Source organism: Asparagus officinalis, chromosome 7, assembly GCF_001876935.1.
Source record: "Asparagus officinalis chromosome 7, Aspof.V1, whole genome shotgun sequence".
Taxonomy (NCBI): Eukaryota; Viridiplantae; Streptophyta; class Magnoliopsida; order Asparagales; family Asparagaceae; genus Asparagus; species Asparagus officinalis.
The window spans coordinates 133,151,438-133,165,510 of NC_033800.1; positions in this window are offsets into that span (position 1 = coordinate 133,151,438).

Below are 14,073 nucleotides of genomic sequence, written 5' to 3' on the forward strand. Positions count from 1 at the left end.
TACGGGCATTGGAGCCAGAGAAGGAAATCGAGAGGGCGCCGTATAATTCGTAGCCCCGGCGTGGCCAACAGCCACACCCTCCGGGAGAGCCTCATCGGAGAAGGTCGCTGCAACAAGAAATAAGAAGTCAATTAAGACAAAATCCGCTGTAGGGGCGAAATCGCCCATCGAACAGAAATCACCTATCGAAAGGGGAACCCATTTCGAACGATATCTATCCGTACAGCCTGCACTCCCCTCCAATGGGAAAGGGCCGAACTCGCCTTACGAAAAGGGCGTTCGCCTCCTCCCCACTGAAGGATTCGCCTACAGGGACGGTACCCCTCCTCTAAAGTGTTCCTAAGGTGACGCCTTAGATAATCATCTAAGGACGCGGCCTAAACTCACATAATTGAGCTACATTGTGGATGATCCGTTCCGTTGAACTTGATCTACATATTCTAAAACCCCAAAACACCAAGTTTGGGGTGAATCTATCGTCGTTTGACCCTCCGTCGAGCCATGTAAAAAGTTCTATTCATTCGAAACCGTTAAAATTGATACGAGTGGATGAATAGTCAAACGACAACGACTTCACCCCAAACTTGGTATGTTGAGGTTTTAGAATATGTAGATCAAGTTGAACGGAACGGATCATCCACAATGTAGCTCAATCAAGTGATCATCAATGACTAAGAAACTTAGTGGACGTCCACTTAAGTTACTTCACCCCAAACTTGGTATGTTGATGTTTTAGAATATGTAGATCAAGTTCAACGGAGCGGATCATCCATAATGTAGCTCAATCATATGATTTTAGGCCGCGTCCTTAGATGATTATCTAAGGCGTCACCTTAGGAACACTTCTCCATATATATATATATATATATATATATATATATATATATATATATATATATATATATATATATATATATATATATATATATATATATATATATATATATATATATATATATATATATATATATATATATATATATATATATATATATATATATATATATATATATATATATATATATATATATATATATATATATAACAAAACAAAACTCTTAAATTCAAGGTGATTCTATCTTATAAAGCCTAAGCTGACCGAGTAATTAAGCCCAAGGAGTATTTTCATACTTAATGACTTAAGCCCAATTGGGTTGGGATCCATTGGCCCAAAACTACTTAAATAGTCACTTAGAAACCCCGTTAAGTAGAAAAAAATCACCAAGGAAGAAAGAGTTAATAAAAAAAACTAATAAATGTTTTATAGTTGTATATATGGTCTTGGAAAATATTTTAAATCAAGCAACTTGAAAATTATTTAAAACAAAGAGTTAGCATGTTCTTTTCAAAACTTTTAAATTAAATTTCTAAGTTTGACTTGATTTTGTATTGCTACAATGAGAAGATTTTCGTGAAAATATACCTTAGAGTTATATATAAAAATGTCTTCTTGAGTGATAACTGGCTCCAATTAGATTATCTAAAAGTTATCAAGTGAATTTAGTTATTTACTGACTTCTCATATGAATTTACTTGCAATATGTCCATTAAACTTTTAGTTGTAGTTTGACTCATATTCACATTAACTTTTAGTTGTTGTTTCACTCATATTTATATTATCTAATATTCTCACTCAATTTTATAGCTCATTCTCTGTATCATAGAAGTAAAACTGAAAGTATGAAGAATTATTTTCTTACAAAATTAGAACAGGAAGATTATGATATATTTCGCTATGTGCTCTAAATATATATTTTTTCTTTGATACAAGGTCCCTATCAAATCTTATCCTAAACGATGTGAATAAAAAATACTTTTATAACTCACATGCCTAGGACAATTGTATTGTATATAGGATACATAACTCGTCTGGAATATTCACATCTGCTAAGTGGATTTTGTTGTGGTGAAAGTAACATGTTAGAGGCTCGTATTCAAATGTTTTGACTCTATAAAAGACACAAAAATTTAGAGTGCATAGATTATATAACAAACATATTGATTTATGAAGAATTTTTCCTAATAACGATATTATTACAGCGATATTACTATATATGATATTTTTAAATAAATTATAAAGTATATATATGGAAACTTCAATGCTTATAGTCAGTAGTTGGGCTCCACAAAATATGTTAACTTTACATTATAGTTTGCTATTTGTAATATTGTTGGCAATGTTATTACCTTTCCTTTTTATCTTATTATTCATATTTTTCTGATGTAAGTTCTCTTTTGCTAATCACTCAATTGGCTATATTTAGTTTTTATAATATTAGAGATTAGAATACTCTCTTCTACTTAAAAAGTGTAGATATAATTTTCTTAAAAATATATACACGTAGTAGCAATAGTATGTATTTCAGTTCAACTTAAACATTAGCTTGAAGCCATTTAGAGTGAGGTCTTTTCTACGCTAAAATGGTGATATAGTGATTACAGAGTCTAAAAGTCAAAGAAAAAATTTCTACAAGAAAAAATAATTTAATGTGTCAAATTAAGAAGTAGTTTGTAAATTATACATAGGCAGTGCAGATAGCTATAAAAAATAATATATATATCTTCATAAAAACTTCATAGTGAGTGACCAACTATAATTATCCTAATTTAAGCATAATTAATTATTATTTTAGTTACTAATTTGATACACTTAACTATGAAATAAATCTCCAACAAAAAAATTAAGATTGTATTATACTATAGGTAAATAAATAAATGTTATTAGAGATCCTGTTTATATTAAATTTAAAGGTAATAATTTAAATTATTAAACATCAAATATTAGCTCATGTGAGAAAGTAAAGTAATCTATAGTCTATATACATTTATAGTCAATTAATCAAACATATTAAATTTATGATGACCACAGTCAAAATTATATGGTGGGTTCACAATAAATATAATTTATAAAAAATAGTATATTAAATTAAAAAATTTTAACCACTATATAGATTATCTAAAAAATTTTATATATATAAACTATATTGCCTAGGAATAATGATGTGTGCACTTAACTATGGTCTAATAATCTTATCGTTATTGTTTCCTTTAATTCAGACCGGTCTATTATTTGTGAGTTATAAATACATTAATCTAGTACAACATCTCTATTTATTAGTATCTTAAAGTCTTCAAAAGATGGGTGACCATTCAATTCGTAAAGAAATTTTTGCACTTAACTATGGTCTAATAATCTTATCGTTATTGTTTCCTTCAATTCAGACCGGTCTATTATTTGTGAGTTATAAATACATTAATCTAGTATAACATCTCTATTTATTAGTATCTTAAAGTCTTCAAAAGATGGGTGACCATTCAATTCGTAAAGAAATTTTTATATGAATTTTTTACATATATAAATTACACTGTCTAGGAACAATGATGTATTGTACACTTAATTATAGCCCAATAATCTTAAGAATGACTTACTCTTCAATATCATCGTTAATTGACGTATTTAAGCATTACACTGAAAACATAATAAAAATTTAGAAAACTACAAAAGAAACACCCTATAAAATTTTAAAAATTATAAAAAAATACTCTAAAATTTTGTAATTTACAAATACACAAAACTATTAAACATTACATTGAAATCAAGAAATTACAAAAAAATCATTGAAATTTTTTAAACTTTGGAGAGGTAATTTACAATGTGCTAAACTTTAAGGGTGTTTTTTTTATAAATTTAAATTTTAATATATTTTCAATCATTTATGTTCTTTTCAAAATGTTACGGGTAATTTTGACCATGAAAGATTTTTCCTAAATCTATATTTTAAAGTGAGTATGTAGACGGTAAAAAATACCTCTATAGGCTCACAGGAAATTCGCCTGCGAAAAGAGCTCGCACGCCCAGTTCGCTGGCACGGGCCTAAATCGCATGGACATCGCACATGCTCGATTCTAAGTTCGCCTTACGGTCGGCTCGCCAGCACGAGTTAAGATCGATTAGGATGGCGGAAGTTCGCCTTTCACTCAACTCGCCTGCCCGAGTCCAGAGTCGAATCCGCCAGCAAACCCCAAGACCGTCAGTACAGCTGGGTATCCACTACCCCACGTGCTGAGATGGACCTTCCCATCTCTCTCGACCCGAAGAGAGAGAGAGCGCGATACCCCAGGACCGTCAAACGGCCGCTCGCAGTACGCGCAGCACGAAAGCCTGGACAGGTGTCGAGTCAACCTGAGCATTCATAAATGCGACTCACCTCGGATGTCTGAGCCAAGAGCTGGATCCGCCGGCACTCGGCAAGCTGGCTAGACCCACTCGAGTACTGTACACCTACTTCACCGCCTCTCCTGACCGGAAAGGAGAAAGCGTCGTGCTCAAAGCACGCCGGGCGGTCACGCACAGTACAAGTGATCGGACAGACACTTCATCGATCTGCGAACTCATAAATGCGGTTCATTAATGCTGGTCAAATCCACTCGGATAGCAAGTCGTTCGTTGCCTCACTCACAAGATGGGCCTTCCCATCGTAGGTGACAGGACATAGAGCACAATCCCTGGAATGACCATTCATGGTATCGAGGAACGGCGAGACGTCTCTGAAGAGGATGTGGTCACATCCCACAATTCAAGGAGAAGTCAAGCTGTCCTTCTTTCATTTAAAAGCCCCTTCCAGCACGATGGAAGAGAGGTCGCAAAACTTGGAGAAAAAAGAGTTGAGACCAAGCTGTTAGCAAATCCTTGCATTACAGCACTGCTGCCTAGTTCCGAGCTCCGATCGCCGACGAACTAAGCAGACCCGAACTCCATTGCCCCGAGCTTCTACTGCGAACTGAAGCTCTCCAGCAACCTCATTCAAACGGTCCAAGGGAAGCAGACTCGACCCGAGCATCGAGCGAAGCGTCCTATAGCCACCTAAAGTCCCCACACAAAACAAAGAGGGCCTTCCCTCTGCTTCTGTTGTAAACATTTGATTTGTTAGTTTATAATAAGCTTTCTTATAAATACAAACGAAACTCCTTTCTTCGGAAGAATCAAATTTTCACCCTACAGAGTATGATATTTTTTGTAAAATTTTAGTTTTCTAGGGGTTGTTAGTAATTTTGTATATTCATTTTTGTATCCATAGGTTAAAAATTCTCATGGTATTTTTTATAAATTATAAATTTTAAGGGCTTTTTGTAATTTTTTTAAACTTATAAGCCTTTTCTACATATTGTAAATTATTTATAGATAATTTATAATTCATATGCTTTCAATTCACTAATGAGTTTGAAATTCTCAGGATGTTATTTATAAATTTTGAATTTTAAGGTTTTGCTTGTAATTTTTGAAACTTCAAGGGTGTTTTCTTTAATTTATAAATTATGTAGGGGATATTTGTAATTCTGATATTTTTAATGTACTATTAGGTTAGAAATTATCAAAATTTTTATAAATTTATAATTCTGAGGGTTTTATTTTGTAATTTGTAAAAAATTCAGAATGTTTATTGTAAAATCAATAATTTTTTGGGGGTTGTTTGTTTTATTTGTAGGTTTTTTATGTGTTTATAAGTTTGAAATTTTAAAAGTGTTTTTTATAAATTTTGAATTTTAGGGGTGTTTTTGTAATTTTCAAAACTTATAAGATATTTTCTCCAATGTCAAAGAACTTTTAGTTTCTAGCTAGCATATATTTTTTAGATTTCTCACTGAATTAAAATAAGTAAAATTTATAATTTTTAAGATGTTTTAATAAAATTTTAAATTTGTAGGGGTTTTTTTGTAATTTAAAAAACTTGAAGGATTTTTTTATAAAGTCAAAAAAAATTAGGTGCTGGCTAGCATATATCTTTTAGATTTCTCTGTGAATTAAAATAAGTAAAGGATTTGAATTATATCAAACATATTTTTTTATCCAATAACATGTTAAGTCTCATTTTAAATATGATAAATCATTTAGTTACTAATTCAGAGAAGATATATATATATATATATATATAACCCATAATTTATTGTGCTATAGTGTCACGTGAATTTTACTATCATAAAACAACCTAGCTACCTATCTAAATATATCTTAATTTGACATTTCACATATTTATACGTAATGAGTTCATAAGTTGAACGTACTTTAAAATTTGCATTACAAACTTTTATAGTTACTAGGATTTATGCACGTGATTAGATATTATGATTAAGTATTTTTGACTTATTTCTTTACTAAAATTTGTTTCTTAGTTCCACTTTGATTGTTTATATTATGATTAAGTATTTTTGACTTATTTCTTTACTAAAATTTGTTTCTTAGTTCCACTTTGATTGTTTTTCTCACTTATGTTTTCAAACTTTACTATTCTTTACTAAAATTTGTTTCTTAGTTCCACTTTGATTGTTTTTCTCACTTATGTTTTCAAACTTTACTTATATGATTATTTTTTAATGTTTGTTTGAATGGGCTACACCAAATTTAAAATTTTCATATAATAATTGAATTGACAAGAAATAATTATAATCTAAAGCTAATTTGAATTTTCACGTTATTTAGATCGGTATGAAACCAAGCTTGACTTAAGAATGTATAATGTTATAAAAGTAAAAAATACTTGAAAATATAATGTTATAAAAGAAGGATGAATAATTAAAGCTAATAACAAGATGATTAATTAAAAGTGGGCTAGAATGAAACTAAAGAGAATATAAATTTTGTTGTTAATCACTGATAGACTTTAGAAAAAATCATAAAATAAAAATTAATGCTAACTCTATTACACTTTTATATGATAAAAGCATCCATATAACCATAAAAAAAATTAAAAGAGTTCATGAAAATCACTTCCTAAGATTCCTGATTTTACTAAAAAATTAAGCTATTTTTAAAAATATTAAATAATTTAAATTTTTATTGTATTTATAAAGAGCCTTGATGGAGATGACTTTGATAATATTTTATAAAAAAATTAAATTTTAAGTTGGGCGCTTATAATTTTCATGTTTCCTGTATTGGTGATAAGTTTTTAAATGTTAGAATATTTCTCATAACTCTAAAAATTTGAATGTATTTTATAATTACTAAAATTTTGGGTTGTTTTTTAAAAAATTTAAATTTTTAGCAATCTGGTGATAATTTCTAAATTTGATCTGTACCAGTTATAAGTTTTAAAATTTTATAATTTTTTAAATAATATTTTACTTTTGAGAGAGTTTTTGTAATTTTTGTACATTTGAGGTTATTTTTTTTTACTAATTTTAAATTTCTATATGCATAATGGTAATCCCTGGAATCCATCTATGTTGTTTCTAAGTTTTAAAATCTCTAAATTTTAGGATGTTTTTTTTTGTAATTTAAACATAGCTAAATGGTACTTATAGACCCTATTATTTTGCTCTTGTAGTAGTTACATACCCTAAAATACAAAAATATAGCAAAAAATACTCTGAGTTGATAGCCGTTTAAATTTAGCTAATGGTGTTAGAAAATACATGAAAGGATAATAATGCCCCTTCTTAAGAATTAATCCCCCCCCAACATAGTGAAAGCTCTTAATTTCTACTGTTACCCATATTAAAGAGGAAGAAGAAGTTGGAGGCAACGAAAAGAAGATGATGATGATGAAAATAATCTAATTTGCGCGGGNGAAATAAAATAAATAATATAATAAATAAGAGTAAGAAGTATTCAAGTTGGTCATAGATCCAGCATGTGAGAATATCCCAAAGAATATTCTCACTGCTGGTTAACAAAAGGTACCAACTTACAAATTTTGCCATCTCAGGGTGTTTTTTTACTATATTTTGTAGCTTAGGGTATATAACTGCTTCAAGAGCGAAACACATAGGGTATATAAATGTAATTTAGCCTTTAAACTTTTGAGGTTGTTTCTATAATTTTTAAAATGTTGAGGGTGTTAACTACAAGTTTTAAATTTTTAGATATCATGTTTGTTTTTTAGTTTTAAAAAGTCAAGGTGTTTTGTGCAATTTTAAAATTTTAAGGCTATTATATGCAATTTTTGAAACTTTTGGGTTTTTTATAATACTTCATGTATTATAATATGTTATCTACGTATAATTTCTTAATCTTATTTTTTTATATTTTTGAGTTATAGGTAGTTCATATGGAGTTAATATAGGATATAATTAGTATTTGGATAGATTAAGATTTAAGTGAAATATTCAAAACAACTTTTTTTAAATTGTTGACCTATAGATAGTTCACGTGGAATTAGATAAGATATGATTAAAATAGATTAGGATAATAGTCATTAGGAAAGAACTCTAGAGGGGGGGATGAATAGTGTTTATGCTAATCTAATCTGATTTAATGCCAATTTTAAAACTAATTAACAATAATATCCTAGCAAGTATGATATTCAAAAGATTATATGCCAGATATGAAAACTAAGGGCAAATAAACATGAGCAATGGCAATAGAGAATGAATAAACAATGAGCACAAATAAATACGCCAATGCAAACGCAAACACAAGAAAATGATCACGGAGTTCGGTCCTTCCGACCTACGTCTCCACTCCCCACTCCCGGGGAGAATCCACTACACAACCAAGTTTTCAACGTTCACTCGAATAACGTTTATACCCCCACAATATCAGTTTTTAACGCTCACCGATCAAACGTTCACAATCACTCACAATGTAACTACACAACTACCACCTCAAGTGTTGGCCTCTCACGTGTCTCTCTCAAGTGTTCGGAATTACTACATCTCACTGGGCTTTATTACTGATGCCACTCCTCTTGATACCGTCCACGTATCTCACCTCTACACTCCTCTTGGTGAACTTGTGTAATACAAAGTGAACCTCATAAATTAACGCTCAACAATAAATGATTGTTCTCTAAACAAGGTGAGAACTCAATTAAGCTCAACTCAATGTTACAAACTCTCACAATCCCAATAATACTATGTATGAAAGTACTAAAAGCCTAAGTGGGTGTGTGTAACAATGAGATTTAATAAATAAAACAAATCTAAACTCAATTATAAATCTAGCTTTAATAAAAATGATAAACAAACACATATGTAAATGTAAAGCTAGATAGAGTTTAGAAATACTTCTCTAAAGATGACGAGAGAGAGAGAGAGAGAGAGAGAGAGAGAGAAGAGTGAAGCTCAATCACAAATGGTGATCTCCTCTAGCTCTTGTGAAAATTTCTTCACAAACCAAAACTTGAAACAAACTTGAAACCCTTAAACAAACTTGTAAAACTCTTTTAAAACTTCTCTCTCCTTTGGTTTTAGGTCTGGGGTATGAGGAGTATTTATAGAGACCCCAAAGCACAAGAAAAATAAAGCAAAAAGACCAAAAACCTAAAACAGGACAAAGCTAGAAAAACTAGCCATTACAGGTGTCGGTCGACTGATGAGCTGAATCAGTCGACTGACGAGCTGACTGTTACAGGCAGCTAACAGCTTATCAGTCGACTAATGAATCTCGTCAGTCGACTGATAACTTCATCAGTCGACTGGTCAATCGACCGAATAAGAAACAGAAACCATTGATGATTCCAGACGGTTTCTTCAGTCGATTGACACTTGCATCAGTCGACTGATAACAAGTTATCAGCCTGATTAAAAAAGTAAATTTGATTTTTAAAGTGCCTTTAAAAATAGCAAATAAATTCCAAAAATTATAAAACTTTAGAAAATAATTATAAACATAATAATAAACATGTTACAAAAAGAAATTTTGGAATTGCACTTCATATTTGTAAAAACTCATCATTTTACAAAAATGTCCAAAACATGATAATCAAAACTTGATTTCAATGAAATCATAATAAGAAGATATAAACATGAATATGTATTTATATACGCGTATTCGATTCATGTATATGTGACTAAACACATAGTTTAACAAAACCAAAAAATAATAAATATGAAACATGTATGTATATATAATTAAGTATATTTGTTTCATATATAAACTTGAAATCTATAAAACCAAAGCGTGTATATATATATAACTATATGTATATAAATCCAAAACATGTATGTGTGTATATGATTGAGTTTAAAGTATCTACACACATAGTATAAACTTAAAACTAAATTACCCAAGCTATCTTGATTTTCAATTTGAGCTCGTCTTGGTAAACTTTGCAGATGAAGGTTGATCTTGATTAGACTTGAATTGTAATGGCTTCATGCCGATATTCCTTCCATCCTTCAATGGATATGATCATGAAAGCTTGATTTCATCCAACCTCTAACATGGATATTTGTGTAGATTACCTAATAAAATAAATGGAAATACTCGACACACGTTGTTAGGAATTGTTTGTAATCATCAAAATAAGATTAGGGAGTAGGCTCATAAACATGAGGCTAACAATCTCCTCCTTTTTTATGATGACAAACAATTTACACAAAGAGTATATAAAATATACAAATAAAGCACAATACTCATAATTATACTCACGAACCACTTGTTTCTCCCCCTTTGGTAACATCAAAAATGGGAAAAATAAAATAATAAAGAGAGCGAAGGCTCCCCTACCTATAAGCACAATGAGTATAAAAACAAATAATAGGGAATAGCTTCCCCTGTCAAAATGCCTTAATGAATGTATAAAATTAATACTAAGGCAAACATGTGAGCAAGCATAGATGAAAACATGCTAGGCAAAACTCACATACAAAAAGACAATTAGAACACATATTGATATGACATTATGAAATAGTGTTTTAAGGTAAAAACAAAAAAACCATATATAAATAGATTTATGAAAACAAATGAAAGAAAAACATGAGAATCATGAATTTTTTTTTTCTAAATGAAAACAAATCACTCAAATAAAATCATAAATCAAGATTTAAATCTATAAAGATAAATTGATATCATTTTTTGATAAAGAAAAGGCAAGAGAGGCAACTATATCAAGCTCTTAAGCTTGTTCTAACCCATATAAAGACTTTTAGTACTCGGTAAATATAATTTGGGAAATAAACACCCAATAAATCCCGGGGTTGCTCAAACACACACCTCTCATGATAATCAAAACAAAAAATCATGAAAACAAAAGAATCGATAAAAAAAGTTGTTTTCATATTCAAAAATTTCAAAACGTATTTTTCAAAACCAAGAAAAAATAAAAAAAATTAAAATATTAAAAATATTGGTTTAAAAGGATTTTGGCACCGAAGCATTCTTGGTGTCGAAAGATTTAGAGACATGACCCTATCATTTAAGCTCAAAACCCTAGGGTTATGATCCCTTTTGGACGCATATGGTGCACGAACACGGTCAAAGCAAAAATTGTGTAAATAACCTTTCTGATTGTAATAAGTGCAATGAAAGAGGCCCATTTGATTTTGTTGACCATAAACTTGTGCACGGGAAACATTTATAAAAATTGATTGTTCTTTAAAAATGTTTTGCAAATGAGAAACTCTTCTCAAATCAAAACAAAATTTGGCCAAATGACCAAATCTACCATAATAATCACACTTGAACACATGAGCATGCTTATGATGAACAATAGGTGCATGTGCATGTGTGTGTGATGAAGAGGCCTTATGAGATGCACAAGGAGTATTAATATTAGTTTTTGTAGGTTTATGTACATCATAGCAAAATTTCGCTAGATGGCCTTTTTGGCCGTAAATGAAACATTTGTAAACTTTGCTATATATGTGTACATAATGAATGGATAATTTTAACTTATTTGTACTAGAATTGGCACACATATCCACAAGCTTCTTATGATTAACAATGCATGAATTAAGAGTTGAATCTAAAGATGATATGTGTTCCTTAACAAGATTCAACTCGTCATTTTGTCCACAAGCATTGTTGTTAGAAGTAGAGCAAATATAATCATTTACCAATGTATCTAATTTTTTTACTAGCTTCTACCTCTAACATGGCATTGTTTTTCTCATGAGTTAAGCTAGTTATAGATGATGTTAACTTTTCATTTTCCAAACTTAACATGTCATTGTTTTCTTTAAGCATAACATTTTCTTTTGTAATGACATCAAATTTGGAGTCTAGCAACTCATGATCGGATTTCAAATTAATATGCTTGCTTTTTAAATCTAAAAAGATATGATGCAAATTGTTGTAGGCATGCAATAATTTTTTAGAGGCACAATCAAGTTCATTGTTTGGTGGGAAAATTCGAAGAAGATAATTGAGAACAAAAATATGTTATTCTCTCTAACTGACTTAGATGAAGAATGACTACAACGTCCTCAATACAATTTCTCTCTAACAAACTTTAGAAAAAAAATTACAATCTTCTCAATCAGAATCCCAATTTACAAAAGAGAGAAGAGTCGACGTAGATCATTTCCTTTGTTTAATCTGGGTTCTTCTTGGTGTCGATGAGATGCCTCCCTCGAAACTCGCTTCAAGTTTGCTTCTCGTTGACGATCCGAACACCTCGCTTCATAGGACGTTGAAGAGAACTTGTTTGAACAAGTTTGAAACTCTAGTCGAGTTAAGAAACTCTTTGGAAGAGTTGAAAAGAACTTGGTAAGCATGTTTTGAACTCTAACTGAGTTGAGAACTCTTTTGAAAGAGTTAGTTTCAGAAAGGGTTAATAATCCTTTTAGCCAAGAATGACCGATCAATCAATCGTTGATCAGAAGAACTTGACAAGTAAGTTTTAAAATTTTGATCGAGTTAGGGGAACTCTAAAAAAAGTTGATGATAACAAAGGAAGTTCAATCATTTCAAAAGAGTAGCCGATCTCTTTCTCTCTTTGGCCGATCTCAAAAAGCTCCACCAGCCCTCTATAGGTTCGGTAAAACCTCTATATCTTCAAATCCACCTGATAGAAACCAATATCCACCATTCAAAATTAGGAATGACGAGTGTAGTATCTACTCTCCAAGTTTCACATAGATCAAACCACGGATGAGGGTCCGATCATCACGTCGATCACTGCTGTGCAAAAGTGACTTTTCTCTACATTCCTGGAACGATCAGCTTCGGTAAAACCTCAATATCTATAAATCTAACTAATAGAAACCAATATCCACTATTTAGATTTAGGAACAATGAGTGTAGTAGCTACTCTCAAAATTTCACATCAATCGGACCACAGATGAGGGTCCGATCGACACGCCGATCACAACTGCGCAAAAGTGACTTTTTTCTTCTCCTCTCTTTTTCTCTCTTTCTTTTTTCTTGGTCTAGCCCTCTGCCACCAGCCCTTGTTTGGCTATGAAAACCCCCTATTTATAGGGATTTAAGGGGTGTAACCGACCCCTTAATTATCTCCATAATGGGGGTTTAATTGCCCCATTAAGTGGAGGACCAATGGGTGTAACTATCCCCTTAATTAGCTCCATAATAGGGGTTTAATTGCCCCATTAAATGGTGGACTGTTTCAAGAATTTGAAATGGTCAAACACGACCTTCACGTCTTAGCCTTGGCAGGCGAAGGTGGACCTTCGTATTTGGCTCATGAAACACGGTAATGACATCCGCGTTTGTAGTTAAGAACGTGAAGTTCAACCCTCACGTTTAGTTCTTGAAACACGAGGATGACCTCCGTGTTTTGTAACTGAGAATGTGAGGTTCAAGCCTTGCGTTTGGCTCTTGAAATGCGGGAATGACATCCGCATTTGTTGTTGGAGCGATGTTCGCCTTCGTCTTCCATAGCGAGGTTCGCCTTCGACTTCCATGGTGAGATTCGCCTGATTGGCTTTGAAACGAGGGAATGGACCTTTGCATTTGGCTTTTGAAACAGGGGGGTGACCTCTGCGTTTATTGCTGAAAACATGAGGTTCGACTCTCGCGTTTGACTTTTGAAACGTAGGGATGACCTCCGCGTTTATAGCTGAGAACGCGAGGTTCGACCTTCGCGTTGAGGAGATTGTCAATTATAATCTCTTTTTTCAAACTTTTGTAAGGATCGTCAGCTTGTAATCTTTACATTTAGCTCTTGATAATATGAGAGTTGTCAATTTGTAACTCATGTCTGTCTTCGTAAAAGTCGTCAAGTTGTAACTCTTATGAGAATTGGCTGAATTCACCTAAACTGCTTCTTCCATGAGAATCGGCTATCTGTAATAATTTTTAGACAACCTACATTTATCACTAGATAAATCATTATAGGATTCCAACTAGCATACTACACTAGGGCTATCACCTAGTGGTCGTGTGCATGA